Here is a 22485-nt window from a genome sequence, read left to right on the forward strand (position 1 = left end):
AACATATTAAAGTTAATAAACATTAATTAAAACCTACTGACCTATATTTTCTCCAAAACTAAGTTTCATAACGTTCTAAAAGTTATATCTTTTATTTGCCGATGATGTCACAGTTTTATTTACCTGCTGCGGTAACAACACAGAAGGCAGGTATAGGATAAGGTACTTCTTTGTTACTCCCCATACTACATTCTGGAGAGAACTTTATAAATGTCTTAAAGTTGGACTTATTGATGTGTAAAGTGCGTTTTTTCCCTCTTCTCCTCCTCATCTTTCCCCACATTGGACTTCTTAGTGCAGACTTGGGTCACTTATTGACACATGTGAAAGCAAAATGCTGGATTCCATTGACTGTTTAAACTTGGGTTTACCTAAGTCTCAGCTGCAACTTTATGATAAACAAAGTTATCTGTATCTCCACAACAGCACACCACATCCACTTATGTTTATCTTTATGCAGTTTTATATTAGCTCAGGAAATGTTTTTCCTTGCTCTCTAGCACTAATGCCGAGGTTTATTTTTATAGTTATAATTATTTACAAGTTAATATTCTGGTAGGCGATTTTTACTGAACTATATGCTCTGATTCTAAGCCACTTATTTACTGATATGTAGAGATCAATATGTCTGATATAGGAAGATTATGTTGCTCAGGATCCGTTTAGTCTTCAGCTAGATTCTGGATCTGGAAATACATTTTACCCTAAGTATTTAACCAACAGCGGGACTATTTGTTACATAAAAAACTGGGTTAATTTTATATGTTTGGGTTTGTTGTAAATATATATTATCTACTATGTTTTATGGATATGTTTTAGACTAGAAGCTGGCAGAGAGAGGTTACCTATCCCCCCCCCCCCCCCCAGCATGTCTAATTAGAATATAACATTGTCTAAATGTTACCCGAGCTATTTGCCCAAATATATCAAACGGCAGACTAAGGATTGAAAATAAAATATTCAGAGATACGATGTAGATACCAACTGCCACCACTAGAGGGAAGTCAAATATGAGTTAAAGTTTGATGTATATAGCAGATGAACGTGATCCTGTAGCTTAATCTATTTAATTGTTCCTGTCTACTTCAAGACTCGCAGCCCTTTGACCCTAGAGCTGCTACCTACAAACACACTATAAGCAAACAAAAATTGTGGAAAAGCATGGACAATCTTAAGGTTGCAAGTCCATCTCCAGAGATCTTAATGTTCCTGTTTCCACTGTGCGCAACATTTTCACTATACGTCGCTATCTGAATGAAAATGGACGCTATGGTAGGAGACCCAGGAGGATCCCACTGCTGACACAGAAACATAAAAAAGCCAGATTGGAGTTTGCTAAAACTTACCTAAGGAAGCCAAATCCTTTTGGGAGAATATGCTGTGGACAGACAAAACAAAATGACAGCTTTTTGGTAAAGCCCATAATTCTACTGTTTTCAGAAAAAAAGAAATAAAGCTTTTAAAGAAAAGATACAGTCCCTACAGTCAAACATAGTGGAGGTTCACTAATGTTTTGGGGCTGCTTTGCTGCTTCAGGCACTGGATGTCTTGACTGAAGAATTCTGTGGTGCAATGTAGGGCCCAGTGTTAGAATGTTGGGTCTCCGTCAGAGGTCATGGGTCTTACAGAAGGACAATGACCCAAAGCACACGTTAAAAGCACCCAGAAATGATTTAAGACAAAGCACTGGAGGGTACTGAACTAGCCAGCAATGAGTCCAGGAGCAAGATTACATATGCGGCGCAGACCTCAGTGCAACTGCTGAAACCCGGGTCACCCGTAAATTCACCTTGCACATCAGGGAATTACATAAACTGTGCCGGCAGTTCATATACTGCTGTAAGTCGGATAAACTGGCGATGTCAAGAAATGTGATTAAATACACATTTCTGGAGTCGCCAGTGACTTACGGCAGTTTAGAAACTGCCCGCGCATAAGAAAAAAAAAGTTAAATCACCCGTAAAAGGTTAACCCGCCTCCCAAAAGTAAACCCGACACGTCAAACCCCTATATCCGCCATCCCCCCACATCACAACTAATAATAGAAGTATTAACCCCAAATCCACCATCCCCCCACATCGTAAACTGCCTAATAAATGTATTAACCTCTAATCCACCACCCCCCTACAACGCAATAAACATAATTCACATATCAACCTTAATAAAAACTTAAAAAAAACTAAGATTAAATTAAATAAATCTAAAATCACAAAAAATAAAAAAGTCTAAAATGACAGAAAAAAATAAACAAAATAATCAAAAATGAAAAAATTAAACCTAATCGAATACCCCTATGAAAATAAAAAAGCACCCCCAAAATAAAAACACCCCCTAATCTATACTAAAATACCAATAGCCCTTTAAAGGGCCTTTTGTAGGGCATTGCCTTAAGTAAAACAGCTCTTTTACATAAAAAAGTACTAAGTCCCCCCTAACAGTAAAACACCCCGACCCACCAAACCCCTCAAAATAAAAAAAACCTAACACTAAAAAAAACTAAGCTATCCATTGCCCCTAAAGGAGCATTTGTATGGGCATTGTCCTTAAAAGGGCAATCAGCTCTTTTGAAGCCCATGAAAATAAAATAAAAAATAATCTAAAAAAAAAGCCACCCCAAAAAATAAAAAAAAGCCTAAGTCTAACCCCCAAATAGATACTCACCGTTCCTGAAGTTCAGTGAAGTCTTCTTCCAGGTCACCGTGACATCTTCTTCCAGCACGGGGGACCTCTTATATCTTCATCCAGGACAAAAGCGGTGCGGAGCCGAGGTGACCACGGAACAAGACCAGCGACTGCGGGGGCCATCCAGCGTGGAGGATCCTCTTAGTACGATCGTCGCTGCACACTGAAGATTGAATGCAAGGTACCCATTTATATATGGGGTACCTTGCATTCCTATTGGCTGAAAACAGTCAATAGGATTAGAGCTACTAAAATTAGCCAATAGGATTTCAGTAGCTCTCATCTTATTGGCTGATTTGAATTTTTCAGCCAATAGGAATGCAAATTGCAGGTTTATTGCGATGTGGGAGGTTAGCAGTTTAGGGGTTAATAGTGTAATTAGGTTTATTGCATTGTGGGGGGGGGTTTAGGGGTTAATCACTTTTTTAGGTATATTGGGTTGTGGGGGGTTGGCAGTTTAGAGGTAAATAGGTTAATTAGATATTTTGCAATGTGGGGGTTGGCGGATTAGGGGTTAATATATTTTATTAGTTATTGCGGTGGGGGATGGTGGTTGACAGGTAGATAGATATTGCGCATGAGTTAGGTGTTTGTTAATACTTTCAGGGAGTTACAGTGCTCATATATTCAGCGCAATGCTTGCTGCCCATGTGTGGCAAGGTGAGAATGGGGTAAAATGTATTCATTTTCGCCGCTTAATTCCTAGCGCTGAATATATGATACCGATTTGCGATGCAGTTCTATGTTAGTTTATGGGAGAAAAATTAGCTGGCGACAGGTGGTGAAATATATGTGCCGCATTTATATGCTGTGTGGAATATGTGATAGCAATACTAAAATAAAAACTGGCTACGCCAGTTTTTGCGAATGACGCCGCATATGTAATCTCACTGTTAGTAACCCCCGTGAAGGGGAGACCCTTGTGTCACACAAAAGTACCTCCAGTGAAGTAAAGTAAATGAAAAAGTTCTGTGCCGTATGCACTGCTGTGTCAAGTCGCACAAGATCCAATGTACCCAAAGTCCCCACGGCTCCTTCTTAACCTTTATGGACTTACCCTCTATTCACGGCCTTCCTGCTGTTGCCCACTGTGAGTTGAACTGTTTTGAAGACCTCTCACCTAGGCTCTCAGTGTTCCGCCATATTTCAGCTTGGAATACGTTCCCACAAGCTAACAGCCGCGGCATGCAGCTTAGGCATCCGCCACACACACTCACTCCGGGGCTCTGAAGAATGACGTCAGAAGACGTGGCCGGCTTACGAGGGGGAGCGTTTACCAGGTAAAGCGATCACGGGGAGAAGGGAGAAATTGCAGCTGTACTTCACCTCCTTGAATGATTAGACCTCCAGGGATTCACCAACTGCCAAAGCTCCACAGGAATAGGCTCATAGATGCAAAAATAGACAAAGTCCGGAGCTGCAGTTAAAAACTTCAGAGTCTTTATTTGTATCTTAAAAGCGGTTACATGTACAGACAAATAAACATGCCCTTAGTGTACAAAGCTTACGCGTTTCGGCTGACCGCCGTACTCATAGCTTTCTGACCACCCTCTCACTAATGGGCTATTTAAGAGAGTTAAAATCATCTGATTCGTTAAGGAGCCATGTTTAAATTAACTGTTTCATTACTGAATTTGTTTAGCCCCAAATGTTACTAAGCTCATTAGCCCTGCTCTCTAAACATTAGAGACAAGCAATACATGTAACACACTATAATATAATATATTGTTTGCAACATTTTAGATTCAGAAAAAAGTTACACTTCTTAACACATTAATTTGCATGCATCAATTATATCCTATAATCGCATACAATTCATCCCATTCCTTAAACAAAATAGCTGTCTATTATTGATAGACTGAAGTGAATAAAGCTGACCAAGGTACTATTGCAATCTGCAGATACTTAATTAAATGCTCATAACTTATATTGCAAAAGAGTCTAAAGTGCGATCTTAAAGTTACTACTTGACCACACAATTATATTCTTAGACGGGTCACTCTTAGGACCTTTTATTAAAGGAAAAAATGCCTTTAAATTATTTTATATTTCAGTGTGTAATGGACTCACTATTATTCAAAATCTATTAATGAAGTGTAAATAGTGTAATACCTGTTTAATTAAGGAGTACTGTAAAGGAAGGATGTGATGGTTTTGTGAAGTGTAGCTAAATCCCTTAAATGATTTCCCTACTTGGATGAGGCCAAAAGGCACCCTTTGCTAAATTATTTGAAGAGGTGGAATTCCTACTTATTAAAGAAAATAAGCTTAGGTGGGATATTATGACATTAAAAAAATATCATGAACTAAAAAGTATTCCCAGGGGCCTCAGGGTGAATAAGTTCCCTACTTTCCAGACTGATGATTTGGAGTTCATTAACGAGTGGAACATTATCCTATTGGATTGTTCCCTTCGTTTAATGCAACTTTTGGTCCACTTCAAAACCAAGGACCTTAACACTATAACCCAACAAATAGAACTACTACAAGTGGAGTTAAATTTAAGAAAAAATGCTTTAGAATATGCCAAATATGATGGCATTTTGAAAAAAACGATTGCAGAAACTAAGACTCTGTTGATAAAGGTTAAGCATAACACATATCTAAGGGATCAGTCCGATTATGATAACAACAAGAATTTTGTCTGGAACAAAAAAGAGAGGTCTGAAGGCCGTAGAGCCTATAATAGATCTAGAGGAAGAGGAAGGGGCAGAGGCTCCAATAACAGTAATAAGAATAATAAGAATAGAAGTGGCTCCAACACTGATTACAAGGACAATGATTTTGGTAACAAAAAGGTTATCTTCTCAGAAAGTGAGGCGGATTCATATGATGAGAGCTCGGCATCAGGTGGGGATAATACAGTTGGGAGATCCTCCCCGGTGACTCCAAACTCAGTAGAGGATCCAGTAGTGAGACCTAAGACAAAGACCAGAGAGATCCCGCCCATCCTTAAGAAACAACAGAAAGCAGGGGGATTATAAATATACCTCTGAGAGTACACAATTGGAAAGTCAGAGAGATACCCCCAGTATTGATCAGGAAGACAGGCTAGGTTTAGAACAGGTTTTTTCCCTCCCTAAAACCAAACCGGAAGGGGGGGGGGCGAGGAAGAGGAGGACTGGAGGGACATTCAGGTCAGAACAGATATCCAACCAGAAGAGGAAGATTCAGAAACAAGTACCAATAGGTAACAATGTTATAAATCTGTCGGACTATACACTTACTGAGACGGAATTAAAAGTCTTGAATTTAGGTTTGGGTTTAGTTCCTACACAAAGCTTCAACCTTTTCAACACATTGATAGATCTAAACAAATTAATTAGAGGACTAACTTTGAAAAAATTATTTTTTAATAGACAGACTGACGATACTGAACACCCTAGTAGGGTAGATAATTATAACAGGACAGATACGAATAAACTATCTTTCACTGAGGCTTGTGACATAGCCACAATGGAAGATTTGGGGCAAGAGGGAATGGTAGAAAACCATTCCATAGTTGCTAGTGTACCAAGATTTAGGGAAAGTTCCAAATTTTAAACTCATTCAATGTAGGGGTAATATCTTGGAGACTTTTCAGGCGAGGGTGGAAAGAGACCTGACACCGGACCACCCAAGATGGACAGCATAATTTGAATGCCAAGGAAAGAAGGGTTTTAAAAAAGTTACAAAAAAACCCAGACCTGGTCATAAGGAATGCGGACAAGGGTGGTTCCGTTGTAGTGATGTCTAGATCGCAGTTTATCGCTGAAGCAGAGAGACAGCTGGCAAATGAAAAATTCTATCAGAAACTGGGCGGAGATCCTACCATCAGGTTTAAGAAAGATTTGGTATAGTTAAGCGCTAAAAGCGAAGGTTGAAGAGGAGATAAGTAAATCTATAGTGGACAAAGCAACAGCGTGTTGGGATCTAATAGGGAATTTATATGGATTGGATACTGAAGTAACACTATATATACATATATATATGCGCTATTAAAATAAAAGAAAGTGAAGGATGCAGATGGATACAATATAAATACAATTTATTAAAAAAAAGTGTCAAGCGATATGCAAAGGCAATATATAAGGGCAAAGAATATACTAAAACAAATGTATCTAAAAGTTCAGGGACGTCTCCCTTATTCGTTACTAATAGTAACACTCATAAAAAAGTTAAAAGAGGAACTGGTTCCGTAATAGATTACTTGCGTTTTTAGCAAACAGTGGAGCAGTGTTTCCTGAGATGTCCAGTATAGCAGCGAGGTAACTGGTGGATGTGAGGCCGAGTTGTTTGCGGCTCGGCGTTACCAGATGATATTGAAAGCACCGTTTTTATGGCTCCTATGTGACCGTTGTGACGTCACTGATGTTGGTTGCGTGTAGCGTTTCTATAGTTACCCCTATTCCGCAAAAGATCGCGGAAGTCCTGGGGGATATTTGTAGTAATTGGCGGTCAAAGTTGATGACTTTAATATAGGAGTATGTGATCCTCAGGTAGTGTAAACTGTGCGGTCGCGATGTAGCGACTCGGGATACGATTAGATGCCTTGGTTGCTAGTAGCAACTGGTGAGTTCTTTTGTGCAGGAACTTGGCGGTCGTACAAATACGTCTAATAATACTTCCTGTGCAGCTGCTGCTGGGAACACCTGAGTCGTTACTAACGACCGCAAAGAAAAAGGATCCCCCAGTCGCTATATAGCGACCGCCAAGTTTCTCTATTTTAAGACACTTAGTCGTTTTTAGTTGTTTTTAAACGACCGCAAAGATTTATTTGTCTTATTAGTCATATTTGTACGACCGCCAAGTTCCTGCACAAAAGAACTCACCAGTTGCTACTAGCAACCAAGGCATCTAATCGTATCCCGAGTCGCTACATCGCGACCGCACAGTTTACACTACCTGAGGATCACATACTCCTATATTAAAGTCATCAACTTTGACCGCCAAGTACTACAAATATCCCCCAGGACTTCCACGATCTTTTGCGGAATAGGGGTAACTATAGAAACGCTACACGCAACCAACATCAGTGACGTCACAACGGTCATGTAGGAGCCATAAAAAAGGCGCTTTCAATAGCATCTGGTAACGCCGAGCCGCAAACAACTCGGCCTCACATCCGCCAGTTACCTCGCTGCTATACTGGACATCTCAGGAAACACTGCTCCACTGTTTGCTAAAAACGCAAGTAATCTATTACGGAACCAGTTCCTCTTTTAACTTTTTTATGAGTGTTACTATTAGTAACGAATAAGGGAGACGTCCCTGAACTTTTAGATACATTTGTTTTAGTATATTCTTTGCCCTTATATATTGCCTTTGCATATCGCTTGACACTTTGTTTTAATAAATTGTATTTATATTGTATCCATCTGCATCCTTCACTTTCTTTTATTTTAATAGCGCATATATATATATGTATATATAGTGTTACTTCAGTATCCAATCCATATAAATTCCCTATTAGATCCCAACACGCTGTTGCTTCGTCCACTATAGATTTACTTATAGATTTACTTATCTCCTCTTCAACCTTCGCTTTTAGCGCTTAACTATACTTGTTCTCTTTGTTCTCACTTTTTGTTTTTTCCTGGAGGGGAAATACATAGTTAAGCTGGGTTGTTTTCCTATAGCGCATATAATTTCAATCTACACTCAAGAAAGATTTGGCACAAATCTTGGACAATGGCAAAGATCTGGGGATCTTGGATGAGTCTACCTGTGACTTCCTCCTGGTAGACAATCCTGTGATGCCAATATTTAACCACCTGCCCAAGGTCCATAAGTCTCTGGAGGGAGTCATGGGTAGACCCATTGTAAGTGGAATAGGGTCATTACTTGAAAGAACCTCACAGTGGCTGGACAGTGTTCTACAGCCATTAGTGGGTGGTCTCACCAGTTACATTCAGGACACTACCCATGTTTTGAATCTCATGAAGGACTTGGACTGGGAAGAATCAGATATTTGGCTTACTATTGACGTCAGGGCGCTTTATACTTCCATACCCCATGATAGGGGTCTGGAGGCTATAAAATTATTTTTGTACAGAGACACTGGCTATACTGACGAGTTTGTCAACTACATTCTAAGGGTGCTTAAGTACCTGTTGACACACAACTACTTCTCCTTTGAGGGTGTTTTTTACCTCCAGAGATGCGGGACAGCTATGGGCGCAAAGTTTTCGCCCTCTTTCGCCAACCTCTACATGGGGTGGTGGGAGCTGTCCCGCATCTATGGTGGTGAAAACTCCTACAGACAGTATATACGTTTTTATAAACGTTATATAGATGACTTGCTCCTGGTGTGGAGAGGTACGGAAAATTTGGCAGTGGAATTTGTTGCCTGGTTAAATACCAATGATATGGGATTAGAGCTCACTTTTGAGCTCGACAAGTCCAAAATTAATTTTTTGGATTTGACCCTAATTGGTAAACCAAATGTGGGAATTGAAACAGTGGTATATAGAAAACCCATAACTGGCAACACCCTTCTCCATGCCAGGAGCAGTCATCCGAAACAAGTATTTAGATCAGTGGCAAAGGGGCAGTTCTCGAGACTCAAGAGGAACTGCAGTGACCCTTTGCAGTATGAGATACAGGCTGATCAATTATCAGACCGCCTACTAAGTAGGGGCTATAATCAATTTGTGGTTGCGAAGATGAGACAGGAAGTAGCTGCAATTGATAGACAAAACCTATTAGAGAAATCAGAATCTAATAGAGACAGTAACAGAGGGATTTTCTTTACTACTGATTACAGTATGCAATACCACAAAATCTGCCACATAGTACAGAAGAACTTTAGACTATTAGCGGCAGATGAGGCCTTGGTGGAGACGGTAGAAAGAGGTTGCAAATGTTCCTTTAGGAAAGGAGTTTCCCTGGGGAACATGTTGGCACCCACTCAGCTCAAAGCACCACAAGCGGGCGAGCAAAGCTCTTGGCTACACTTCAAGGGTGTATTCCGATGTAACAACCACTCCTGTAAACTTGTGAATATGTCACAGTAGGTGAGGGTTTCAAAAGCGAGGTAACAAACAGGACATATCATCATGACAGGTGTATGAACTGTAGAAGCAGATATACTATATATCTAGCGGGATGTGGAGATTGCAACTTACAGAATGTAGGTATGACATCCAGAGAAACATGCATATGCATCAGGTAACACCTCTTGGATATTAAGGCTGGTGTCTTGACCACCCCCATGGTACAACATTTCAATTTTGTCCATAAAAAACAAGCCAAGAGCTTTAAATGGACCATTATCGAAATAGTTAATACAAAACCGAGAGGGGGAGACAGGGATCAAGCACTGGCCAAGAGGGAGATATTCTGGATTTTTCATCTACAGACTAGGTACCCAAAGGGACTAAATTCCTCTTATGATTTAATAAATTTTTGGAATTAGTCTACATAATTAGAATCAATTTGTAGTTGTAGAACCTGGTAACAGATAATATAAACTCTGAGACATGTTTATAGTATTTATACCCACCTTCACAAGCAGAAGTACATCTGACATAACTGATTGCCGGTGTCTTCTGTTTGGGTTGGATAGGGGTTTAAGATAAGTACCTTTTGGCCTCATCCAAGTAGGGAAATCATTTAAGGGATTTAGCTACACTTCACAAAACCATCACATCCTTCCTTTACAGTACTCCTTAAGTAAACAGGTATTACACTATTTACACTTCATTAATAGCTTTTGAATAATAGTGAGTCCATTACACACTGAAATATAAAATAATTTAAAGGCATTTTTTCCTTTAATAAAAGGTCCTAAGAGTGACCCGTCTCAGAATATAATTGTGTGGTCAAGTAGTAACTTTAAGATCGCACTTTAGACTCTTTTGCAATATAAGTTATGAGCATTTAATTAAGTGTCTGCACATTGCAATAGTACCTTGGTCAGCTTTATTCACTTCAGTCTATCAATAATAGACAGCTATTTTGTTTAAGGAATGGGATGAATTGTATGCGATTATAGGATATAATTGATGCATGCAAATTAATGTGTTAAGAAGTGTAACTTTTTTCAGAATCTAAAATGTTGCAAACAATGTATTATATTATAGTGTGTTACATGTATTGCTTGTCTCTAATGTTTAGAGAGCAGGGCTAATGAGCCTAGTAACAATTGGGGCTAAACGAATTCAGTAATGAAACAGTTAATTTAAACATGGCTCATTAACGAATCAGAGGATGAAATGAGGGTGTAATACACATCAATGTGTATTACTGCCCTTAGGGGGCGCCTCCTATAGCCTAACAACTAAACATATGTTCAAACAATATCAGTTAACTAAATTAATACTTATAAGAGATATATATATACAGAAACATACATATATATAAAAGTGTACCAACATAAAGTCCAGTAAGTGATATAGATATAGTCCCAATCAGTGGTAAGTCCAAAAAAAAAAAAACAGTAGTAGGCAGCTCTCGGTCTTAGGATGGTCTTCCTGAAAGATGGGTAACTAGAAAAAAAGAAAACACAGAGGCGCCAAACATGGCCTAGTATAGCCAGATACCAGATATAACAATTAACAGGGTAGCAATTGGATACTCACAAAGGAGACGCACCCAATGGTGCTATTGAAGCAGACTGGAGCCTCTCAGTGGTCCAGCTCACTGATGTGTCTCACGTATCAGTTGTGGTCCTTGGTGATGGTGATTAACAGGTTCCTGAGTGAACAAAAAATATGCAAACCATAGCCCAGTAACGTTTGTACAAGTGAATGGCAATCTGAGCAATCCTACTTACAAGATCCAAAGCACCTGCAGGTGCATACACTGCAAACTGGAACCAAACAGTCGCCCAGTAGACTGATCCCTCCAGGTGAAAGCAGATTAACTCTCAGGTGCCAATCAAAGTTTGAGCAGCATGTAAATGATATAAAGATTGTCCAAAAAGCAAGTGTATTTCTGTAAAAATCTTTTTCTAATAAAGATTTTTACAGAAATACACTTGCTTTTTGGACAATCTTTATATCATTTACATGCTGCTCAAAATTTGATTGGCACCTGAGAGTTAATCTGCTTTCACCTGGAGGGATCAGTCTACTGGGCGACTGTTTGGTTCCAGTTTGCAGTGTATGCACCTGCAGGTGCTTTGGATCTTGTAAGTAGGATTGCTCAGATTGCCATTCACTTGTACAAACGTTACTGGGCTATGGTTTGCATATTTTTTGTTCACTCAGGAACCTGTTAATCACCATCACCAAGGACCACAACTGATACGTGAGACACATCAGTGAGCTGGACCACTGAGAGGCTCCAGTCTGCTTCAATAGCACCATTGGGTGCGTCTCCTTTGTGAGTATCCAATTGCTACCCTGTTAATTGTTATATCTGGTATCTGGCTATACTAGGCCATGTTTGGCGCCTCTGTGTTTTCTTTTTTTCTCATTAACGAATCAGATGAGTTTAACTCTCTTAAATAGCCCATTAGTGAGAGGGTGGTCAGAAAGCTATGAGTACGGAGGTCAGCCGAAACACGTAAGCTTTGTACACTAAGGGTATGTTTATTTGTCTGTACTTGTAACCGCTTTTAAGATACAAATAAAGACTCTGAAGTTTTTAACTGCAGCTCCCGACTTTGTCTATTTTTGCATATGTAATCTCGCCCCAGATCTCAATCCCATAGGGCACCTGTGGAGAGATCTCAAAACAGCAGTTGGGAAAATGAACCCTTCCAATCTGAGAGACCTGAAGCAGTTGGCGAAAGAAGAGTGGTCCAAAATTCCAGTAGAGAGGTGTAAGAAACTCATTGATGGTTACAGGAAGCAATTGATTCCAGTTATTTTTACCAAGGGGTGTGCTACCAAAATGTCTATTCCATTTTCGGAGATTTGCGTGGAATGTGTCAGATTTGGCTTTTTTCTCTCCACTTATTTGTGTCATATACAAACAAAAGAAATAAACATAAGAATGCCTTAACATTTGTAAATATAAGCCAGCAAGAAGAACGGAGTTAGAGGCAACACCATCAGTGGATAAAAGTTAAAATTCCATCTTTATTCCAAGTTACAGTAAAAATCTCATGGCATACACGCAGTAAGAAGTCCCCACACACAGGAGCTGCACTCCGACGCGTTTCTTGCTTCTACAAGCACTTCATCAGGGATGAAAAACTGTGTTTCCTGTTAGTATTTATACCTTATATTAACCCTCAAGTGACCACGGTTGTAATACACATAGAGGTAAAAGATATAATTACAATTGTTTGTCATAAAGCAGAATGGATGTATCCACATTAAAAAAAGGCTAAAACAAAAAAATATATAGCTACACTTCATTTTGGCAACATTGTTTAAATATTCATTATACAAAAAGATACTAATTATATTTCTAAAGATCAAAGCATTAAAAAAATATAGATACAGGACAATAAGGAAGGAAAGCAAAAAGAATACAAGAGAGAAAAACAATGATTTGACAAGCAATGGCACATGATCATATAGGAAATAGATAAGAAAGCATACAACAATATGAAAAACAGGATTTGATTCATATATGTATAGAAAGAGGCCCTCAGGAACCATGACTGTTCAGACACCAGTATATAGTTTTAAATCCCAAATCTCATTAATTCCTTTAGAGTAACCTGTTTGTAACGCGACTCCAAAAGACCTCTTTTCTATCCAATTTTGCCAATCTATCTCCCCCTGTAATAGGGATTCAGTCTTTTGCTTGGAACTCAAACAATGGTAAGATATATCTCATCACTTTCATCAAATGTCTCTGTGTTTCTATGTCCTCACACATATTGTATAAAGATAAAAATGTAAATTATTAAAGACTATGGGGCCGATTAATTAATGCCTGGCGGACATGATACGCTGTAGCGTATCATGTCCGCCCGACATTGCTGAATGCAGACAGCATACGCTGTCAGCATTCAGCATTGCACAAGCAGTTCTAGTGAACTGCTTGTGCAATGCCGCCCCCTGCAGATTCGCAGGAGGTGTCAATCAACCCAATCGTTTTCGATTGGGTTGATTGCTGTACGCCGCTCAGAGGCGGCGGATCCAATTAAGGAGCAGCGGTTCAGTTAAGGAGCTGCTTCTAAACTGCTGTTTCCGGTGAGCTTGAAGGAAACAGCTACATTGGGGCCGATTGACTGTTTGATAAATTGGCCCCTGTCTGTGTATGTGTGTGTGTATTTCCCCCTTCCAAAATATAATCCACTATAATTAACAGTTACACAATGACACTCCATCTTAACTACAACCCCAGATTATGAACTTTCCCAATCATCATAACTTTCAAGTACGGCCAGACCAATCCACTGCTAAAACCTCTACATAGCTAGAACTCCACACTAAAGACTTGCTTGTGAGATTATAACCAAAATGTAATTTCCTTCATTAATTCTAGTGCCTTTGATTTTGTTTTGTTTCTTCATTCTTTTTATTCTTGATTAAACTCATGGATCTTCATTTCTAATTATTTTCACCCATTAAAAATATGAGCAAGAACCATGTAGAGAATTTTTAATGTGAGGGTTTCCTTTTTAAGATGGTATTTAGTGAAGTGACATTTTAAATTAGAAGTTTATTAGTGGGGTCCTTTGGTGGTTGTGCGGGTTGATTAGGATATGACATCCCTAAAGAGTGGGAACTAATAGTTAATAATATGGGGTCCCTTGAAGGGTAGGTGGTCCCAAGAGTGGAAAATGTTGGCCCTCAGGATCAGTTTATGATAGTCATAATGTTTTCGGGGATGGGCAAAGAACCCCCACCAAATGTAGATTCCTATTTTAATTATAGTACTAATGATATTTTATTGTTTCATCATTTTATATTGGGGCATTGTATCGTCATATCTTCATTTTCAACTATATAATTTATAAAGGTCTTGTGCTGTGTGGTGGTTATGATGAGTGTGTAAGGTGGTCTTCATTGTGGATCATTCCTTGAAAGGGAATTCCTTGTTTATAGAGACATTCTTGGAAGGTGGGAATTAATTAAGTTGGGGGTTCTTATATATGGGAGTTTATTAGTGAGTGCATTTTCATTATGGGTGAGTATCATTTGGGGTTTGAGGATTGTGGTTAATTTGGGTAGACCTCCTATGAATGTGTTTATTAGGATGAGGTGTGCCTACTGGGTGGGGAGGCCTTAATTAAGATGGGTTTGTAACTTGGAGCATAGGTGGTCTTAAGTGTAGATTCTTATGATGCCAGAGAATGGTCCCTGGGGTTATTGAACTTTATGTAGATATTGATTTCTGAGGGTATTTTGGGTGGGGTGCTAATTGGTGGGGGCATTTAATTGGAGGTTTTTAATCCATCCCCAAATGAGATCTCTTATTCAAAATAAAGATAAATATGCCCCTCTGTTCTCCTCAGCCTACCCCTATTACCAATAAACTTTTTCAATAACAAAAATTAGAGAGAAGACAAATATTGCAGGTATATGAAAAAAGTGGAGCCTGTATTGAGGATTCAGCAATTTTCATCTCTCCCAAACAATTTATATGTTTTTTCATAATGACTTTGATGTGTCATGTGATCAAATCTAAATACCATTGGTCATATTCACAGTTTATCAAAGAGATACACAAATAAACAAGGTCCTGTGATGGTACTAATGTTTGTTTTTTATTACATGCGTTACACACAGTGGCCTAGACTATAAGTGGAGTATAAAAATAATAGCACTATTGTGCATTAACATTGCTCATGCAGAATAAATACTGCTTCTATTTTTGCTCTCATATTAGTTATTTTTCTATTGTTAGAGTGGTAGTCTAGAGTAGATTAACATCTGCATGTAGGATAACACAAGTGCACCAAATCCCTTAAATAATAGACTTCTGTTGGTGCAACCTCTAAAATTCATGCCAGATATTGCTCAACTGCTAAGCCTATTGTGCTGTAAGCGGAGGGTGCAATAAGCTGATGTTGCACAAATAGTGGACTACTGTAGGTAGTTCATTAATATACTATTAACAATAATGATTTACTTTAGATATCAAAAATCTCTAAATTTTACAACAGCAGTTAGAACTTAACCTGAGCATAACATTTAACTGACTGTTTGTAATACAAGCTCAATGAGCGCTCAAATAGAACCATCAGTATTAAATAGAAGGAAGCATATATTGATACCTTAAATTTTCATTTTCTTTGCTATGTCCTATCATGTAATACTATTCTGTTATAAAGATGAGGTGCCAATACGTTAATACTTCACACGTTTCATCTCAAGAACCTTTCACTATTTTAAATGTAGCATGACAAAAAAAAATACTTTTTAGAGCAAATTGTGTATTTACATTAAAGGAACACTCAAGTCATAATTAAACATTCATGATTCAGATAGAAAATGCAATTTTAAGCAACTTTCTATTTTACTCCTATTATCAATTTTTCTTCGCTCTCTTGGTATCTTTATTTGAAAAAGCAAGAATGTAAGCATTGGAGCTGGCCCATTTTTTGTTTAGCACCTGGGTAGTGCTTGCTGATTGGTGTCTAAATGTAGCCACCAATCAGCAAGTGCTACCTAGGTTCTAAACCAAAAATGGCCCGGCTCCAAACCGTACATTCAAATAAAGATACCTAGAAAACAAAAACAAATTAATAGGAGTAAATTAGAAAATTGCTTAAAAGGACAGTCAACACCATATTTTTTGTTGTTTAAGAAGATATATAAATATCTTTATTACCTATTCCCCAGTTTTGCATAACCAACACAGTTATAATAATAAACTTTTTACCTCTGTAATTACCTTGTATCTAAACCTCTGCAAACTGCCCCTTATTTCAGTTCTTTTGACAGACTTGCATTTTAGCCAATCAGTGCTGACTCCTAGGTAACTTCACGTGCATGAGCTCAATGTTATCTATATGACACACATGAACTAACACGCTCTAGTGGTGAAAAAACTGTCAAAATGCATTCATATTACAACCGGCCTTCAAGGTCTAAGAAATTAGCATATGAGCCTACCTAGTTTTAGCTTTCAACTAAGAATACCAACAGCTAGATTACGAGTTTTGAGTAGTGATGTCGCGAATAGTTAGCCGGCGAATAGTTCCCGGGCGAACATATGCAATGTTCGATCCGCCCCCTATTCGTTATCATTGAGTCAAACTTTGACCCTGTACCTCACAGTCAGCAGACACATTCCAGCCAATCAGCAGCAGACCCTCCCTCCCAGACCCTCCTACCTCCTGGACAGCATCCATTTTAGATTCATTCGGAAGCTGCATTCTTAGTGAGAGGAGGGACAGTGTAGCTGCTGCTGATTTAATAGGGAAATCGATAGCTAGGCTAGTGTATTCAGTGTCCACTACAGTCCTGAAGGACTCATCTGATCTCTGCTGTAAGGACAGCACCCCAAAAAGCCCTTTTTAGGGCTAGAACATCAGTCTGATTTTTGTTTTTTTCCTGTGTAATCTAATTGCAGTTGCCTGCCTGCCAGCGTGTGTGTCAGGCTCACAGCGTATACTGTGCCCACTTGCCCAGTGCCACCACTCATATCTGGTGTAACAGTAGTGTACATTTTAAAAAAACAACAGTTTTTTGATTGTGTTAAATAATAGGTCAGTTTCCTTCACACGTGTGCGTTTCAGTGCCTGCCAGGGCACAGTGTCACCCCAGTGCAACTCATATCTGGTGTAACAGTAGTGTACATTTAACCCCTTAAGGACAAGGCCATTTTTCAATTTCTTTCCCTTAAAGGGACATTAAACTCACATTTTTTCTTTCATGATTTAGAAAGAGAATGCAATTTTAAACATATTTCTAATTTACTTCTATTATCTAATTTGTTTTATTCTCTTGATATTCTTTGCTGAAAAGCATATCTAGATATGCTCAGTAGCTGCTGATTGGTTGCTGCACATAGAAGCCTCGTGTGATTGGCTCACCCATGTGCATTGCTTTTTCTTCAACTAAGGATATCTAAAAAATGAAGCAAAATAAATAATAGAAGTCAATTGTAATGTTGTTTACATTTGTATTCTCTATCTGAATCATGAAAAAAATATTTTGGGTTTAGTGGCCCTTTAAGGACCAGGGCTATTTTTACATTTCTGCGGTGTTTGTGTTTAGCTGTAATTTTCCTCTTACTCATTTACTGAACCCGCACATATTATATACCGTTTTTCTCGCCACTAAATGGGTTTCTAAAGATACCATTATTTTTATCATATCTTATAATTTACTAATAAAATATTATATAATATGAGGAAAAAATGGAAAAAAACACACTTTTTCTAACTTTGACCCCCAAAATCTGTTACACATCTACAACCACCAAAAAACAACCATGCTAAATAGTTTCTAAATGTTGTCCTGAGTTTAGAAATACCCAATTTTAACATGTTCTTTGCTCTTTTTGCAAGTTATAGGGAAATAAATACAAGTAGCTATTTCAAAACCACTTTTTTTTCAAAATGAGCGCTAGTTACATTGGAACCCTGATATCTGTCAGGAATACCTGAATATCCCTTGACATGTACATATTTTTGTTTAGAAGACATCCCAAAGTATTGATCTAGGCCCATTTTGGTATATTTCATGCCACCATTTCACCGCCAAATGCGATCAAATTAAAAAAAAATGTTCACTTTTTCACAAATTTTTTCACAAACTTTAGGTTTCTCACAGAAATTATTTACAAACAACTTGTGCAATTATGGCATAAATGGTTGTAAATGCTTCTCTTGGATCCCCTTTGTTCAGAAATAGCAGACTTATATGGCTTTGGCGTTGCTTTTTGGTAATTAGAAGGCTGCTAAATGCCACTGCGCACCACACGTGTTTTATGCCCAGCAGTGAAGGGGTTAATTAGGGAGCATGTAGGGAGCTTGTAGAGTTAATTTTAGCTTTAGTGTAGTGTAGTAGACAACCCAAAGTATTGATCTAGGCCCATTTTGGTATATTTAATGCCACCATTTCACCACCTAATGCGATCAAATTTTAAAAAAACATAATTGTTTTTGCAATTTTAGGTTTTTCACTGAAATTATTTACAAACAGCTTATTTAATTATGGCACAAATGGTTGTAAATGCTTCTCTGGGATCCCCTTTGTTCAGAAATAGCAGACATGTATGGCTTTGGCAATGCTTTTTGGTAATTAGAAGGCTGCTAAATGCCGCTGCACATCACACGTGTATTATGTCTAGCAGTGAAGTCTAGCAGTGAAGGGGTTAATTAGGGATCTTGCAGGGAGCTTGCAGGGTTAATTTTAGCTTTAGTGTAGAGATCAGCCTCCCACCTGACACATCAGACCCCCTGAACCCTCCCAAACAGCTCTCTTCCCTCCCCCACCCCACAATTGTCCTCGCCATCTTAAGTACTGGCAGAAAGTCTGCCAGTACTAAAATAAAAGGAATCTTTTATTTTTTGTATTAATTTTTTTAGCATATTTACATATGCTGCTGTGTAGGATCCCTCTTAGCCCCAAACCTCCCTGATCCCCCCCAATCAGCTCTCTAACCCTCCCCCTCTACATTATTGGGAGCCATATTGGGTACTGGCAGCTGTCTGCCAGTACCCAGTTTACAAAAAAAGATATATTTTTTATTTTTTTCCCCACTTTTCTGTAGTGTAGCTCCCCCCACAAGACTAAACCCCCACCCCCTCCCAGATCACTTTGATTAACTTTTTTAACATTTTTATTCCCCCTCTCTCCCTCTAAATGTAAACACACTGTTCCATAGTGTAATGGTTGCCACCCGCTCCCTCCCCGTGCACGCGCCCGCCCGCCTCCCCCGTGCACGCGCGCATATCTGTGCGCGCCCCCCAGCAACCCCGCCCACCTCTGCACATCAGTAAGCCATCGATGGCCGCCCACCCGCCTTCCATGTCTGCTCCCACCCACCAACGTTTCAGTGCTTGCCTGCCAGGGCACAGTGTCACCCCAGTGCAACACATATCTGGTGTAACAGTAGTGTACATTTAAAAAAAAAAACACTTTTTTGACTGTGTTAAATAATAGCAGTCAGTTTCCTTCACACGTGTGCGTTTCAGTGCCTGCTAGGGCACAGTGTCACCCCAGTGCAACTCATATCTGGTGTAACAGTAGTGTACATTTAAAAAAAACAACAGTTTTTTGACTGTGTTAAATAATAGCAGTCAGTTTCCTTCACACGTGTGCGTTTCAGTGCCTGCCAGGGCACAGTGTCACCCCAGTGCAACTCATATCTGGTGTAACAGTAGTGTACATTTAAAAAAACAACACTTTTTTGACCGTGTTAAATAATAGCAGTCAATTTCCTTCACACGTGTGCGTTTCAGTGCCTGCCTGCCAGGGCACAGTGTCACCCCAGTGCAACTCATATCTGGTGTAACAGTAGTGTACATTTAAAAAAACAACAGTTTTTTGACTCTGTTAAATAATAGCAGTCAGTTTCCTTCACACGTGTGCGTTTCAGTGCCTGCCTGCCAGGGCACAGTGTCACCCCAGTGCAACTAATATCTGGTGTAACAGTAGTGTACATTTAAAAAAAACAACACTTTTTTGACTGTGTTAAATAATAGCAGTCAGTTTCCTTCACACGTGTGCGTTTCAGTGCCTGCCTGCCAGGGCACAGTGTCACCCCAGTGCAACTCATATCTGGTGTAACAGTAGTGTACATTTAAAAAAAAAAAAAAAAAACACATTTTTGACTGTGTTAAATAATAGCAGTCAGTTTCCTTCACACGTGTGCATTTCAGTGCCTGCCAGGGCACAGTGTCACCCCTGTGCAACTCATATCTGTTGTAACAGTAGTGCACATTTAAAAAAACAACACTTTTTTGACTGTGAAATAATAGCAGTCAGTTTCCTTCACACGTGTGCGTTTCAGTGCCTGCCTGCCAGGGCACAGTGTCACACCAGTGCAACTCATATGTGGTGTAACAGTAGTGTACATTTAAAAAAAAAAAAAAAAAACACAGATAGGGGACATAAAAGGGATTAAACTGATAAGAATAGTACTACTTAACACTACACTCCTATCTGGTGGCACATTAGATTGCACGCGCAGTGCCCCAAATTTGAAGTAGGAGGACCGACCAAGAATCTTTTTCCATCTCCCGGTTCCTAAAATCGATGCCATATACACGTCCCCTGATAGGGGACGTAACAGGGATTAAACTGATAATAATAGAACTACTTAACACACCACTCCTATCTGGTGGCACATTAGATTGCACGTGCAGTGCCACAAATTTGAAGTAGGAGGACCGACCAAGCATCTTTTTCCATCTCCCGGGTTCCTAAAATCGATGCCATATTACACGTCCCCTGATAGGGGACGTAACAGGGATTAAACTGATAAGAATAGTACTACTTAACACACCACTCCTATCTGGTGGCACATTAGATTGCACGCGCAGTGCCCCAAATGTGAAGGAGGAGGACCGACCAAGCATTTTTTTCCATCTCCCGGTTCCTAAAATCGATGCCATATACACGTCCCCTGATAGGGGATGTAACAGGGATTAAACTGATAGGAATAGTACTACTTAACACACCTTATAATAATGCAGAGAGAGGCAACGCAGAGAGAGGAGTCTGAATAAGAGGAGTCAGAGGAGGAAGGTGGCTTTGAGGAGGTGGAAGACCAAACATAGCAGGCGTCCCAGGGGGCTTGTTGTCACCTTTCGGGGACCCTTGGTGTTGTACGTGGCTGGGTGGAGGAAGAGACCTTCAATGACATCAGTGAGGACAAGGAACGGGACATGGCTAGCTTGGTATCCAACCTTGTGCAAATGGGGAGTTTGTGGTTGTGCAAATGGACTGTTTGCGGTTGTTTGCGGTGCGTTAAACGGGGAGTTTGGTCTGTCACTGTGAAGCGGGCGTAACCCTTACACTACCTGATCGATACAACATCATACCTGATGTTTTAAAGCACGTTATTCCAAACAATTTAGGAATGTTAGGTGATTTATGCCCTTTATGGATTAAAACCAGACTCTGCATCAACTATGTAATTTTCCATGGGAGTTTTGCCATGGATCCCCCTCCGGCATGCAACAGTCCAGGTGTTAGTCCCCTTGAAACAACTTTTCCATCACTATTGTGGCCAGAAAGAGTCCCTGTGGGTTTTAAAATTCGCCTGCCTATTGAAGTCTATGGCGGTTTGCCTGGTTCGCCCGTTCGCGAACAGTTCTGGAAGTTTGCGTTCGCCGTTCGCGAACCCAAAATTTTAGGTTCGCGACATCACTAGTTTTGAGCGCTATAGGGAAATTAACGACCGCCACAAAAGCTGCTATTACAGGTTTTGTAAAACCCAGCTTGTGCGGGCGATATGGTGGCATTGTTTTGACGTGCTCGTGCACGATTTCCCCATAGACATCAATGGGGAGAGTCGGCTAAAAAAAGCCTAACACCTGCGATCTCAGAAACAAAAGCTCCATAGCGCAGCCCCATTGATGTCTATGGGGAATGAAAGTGTTATGTTTAAACCTAACACCCTAACATAAAAAACACGTCTAAACACCACTAATCTGCTGCCCCTAACATCGCCGCCACCTACATTACAGTTATTAACCCCTAATCTGCTGGCCCGAACATCGCCGCCCCCTAAATACACTTATTAACACCTAATCTGCCACCCTTTACATCGCCGCCACCTATATTACAGTTATTAACCCCTAATCTGCTGGCCCGAACATCACCGCCACCTACCTACACTACACTTATTAGCCCCTAATCTACCGCCCCTAATGTCGACGCCACTATACTAAAGTTATTAACCCCTAAACCTCTGGCCTCCCACATCACTAACACTTCATAAATATATTAACCCCTAAACCTAACCCTAACGTAACCCTAACCCTAAGCATAAGTCTAACCCTAACGTAACTCT

The 22485-nt window shown here is 39.6% G+C and overlaps 1 protein-coding gene across 1 annotated transcript in view; it reads left to right on the top strand.

Annotated features, from left to right (window-relative positions):
* LOC128664592 (adhesion G protein-coupled receptor E1-like) overlaps nt 1-22485 on the top strand; it is a 146495-nt gene that overhangs the window by 118851 nt on the left and 5159 nt on the right. The gene's annotated exons all lie outside the window — the stretch shown is intronic.

Source organism: Bombina bombina, chromosome 6 (genome assembly GCF_027579735.1).
Source record: "Bombina bombina isolate aBomBom1 chromosome 6, aBomBom1.pri, whole genome shotgun sequence".
In the NCBI taxonomy this organism is placed as follows: Eukaryota; Metazoa; Chordata; class Amphibia; order Anura; family Bombinatoridae; genus Bombina; species Bombina bombina.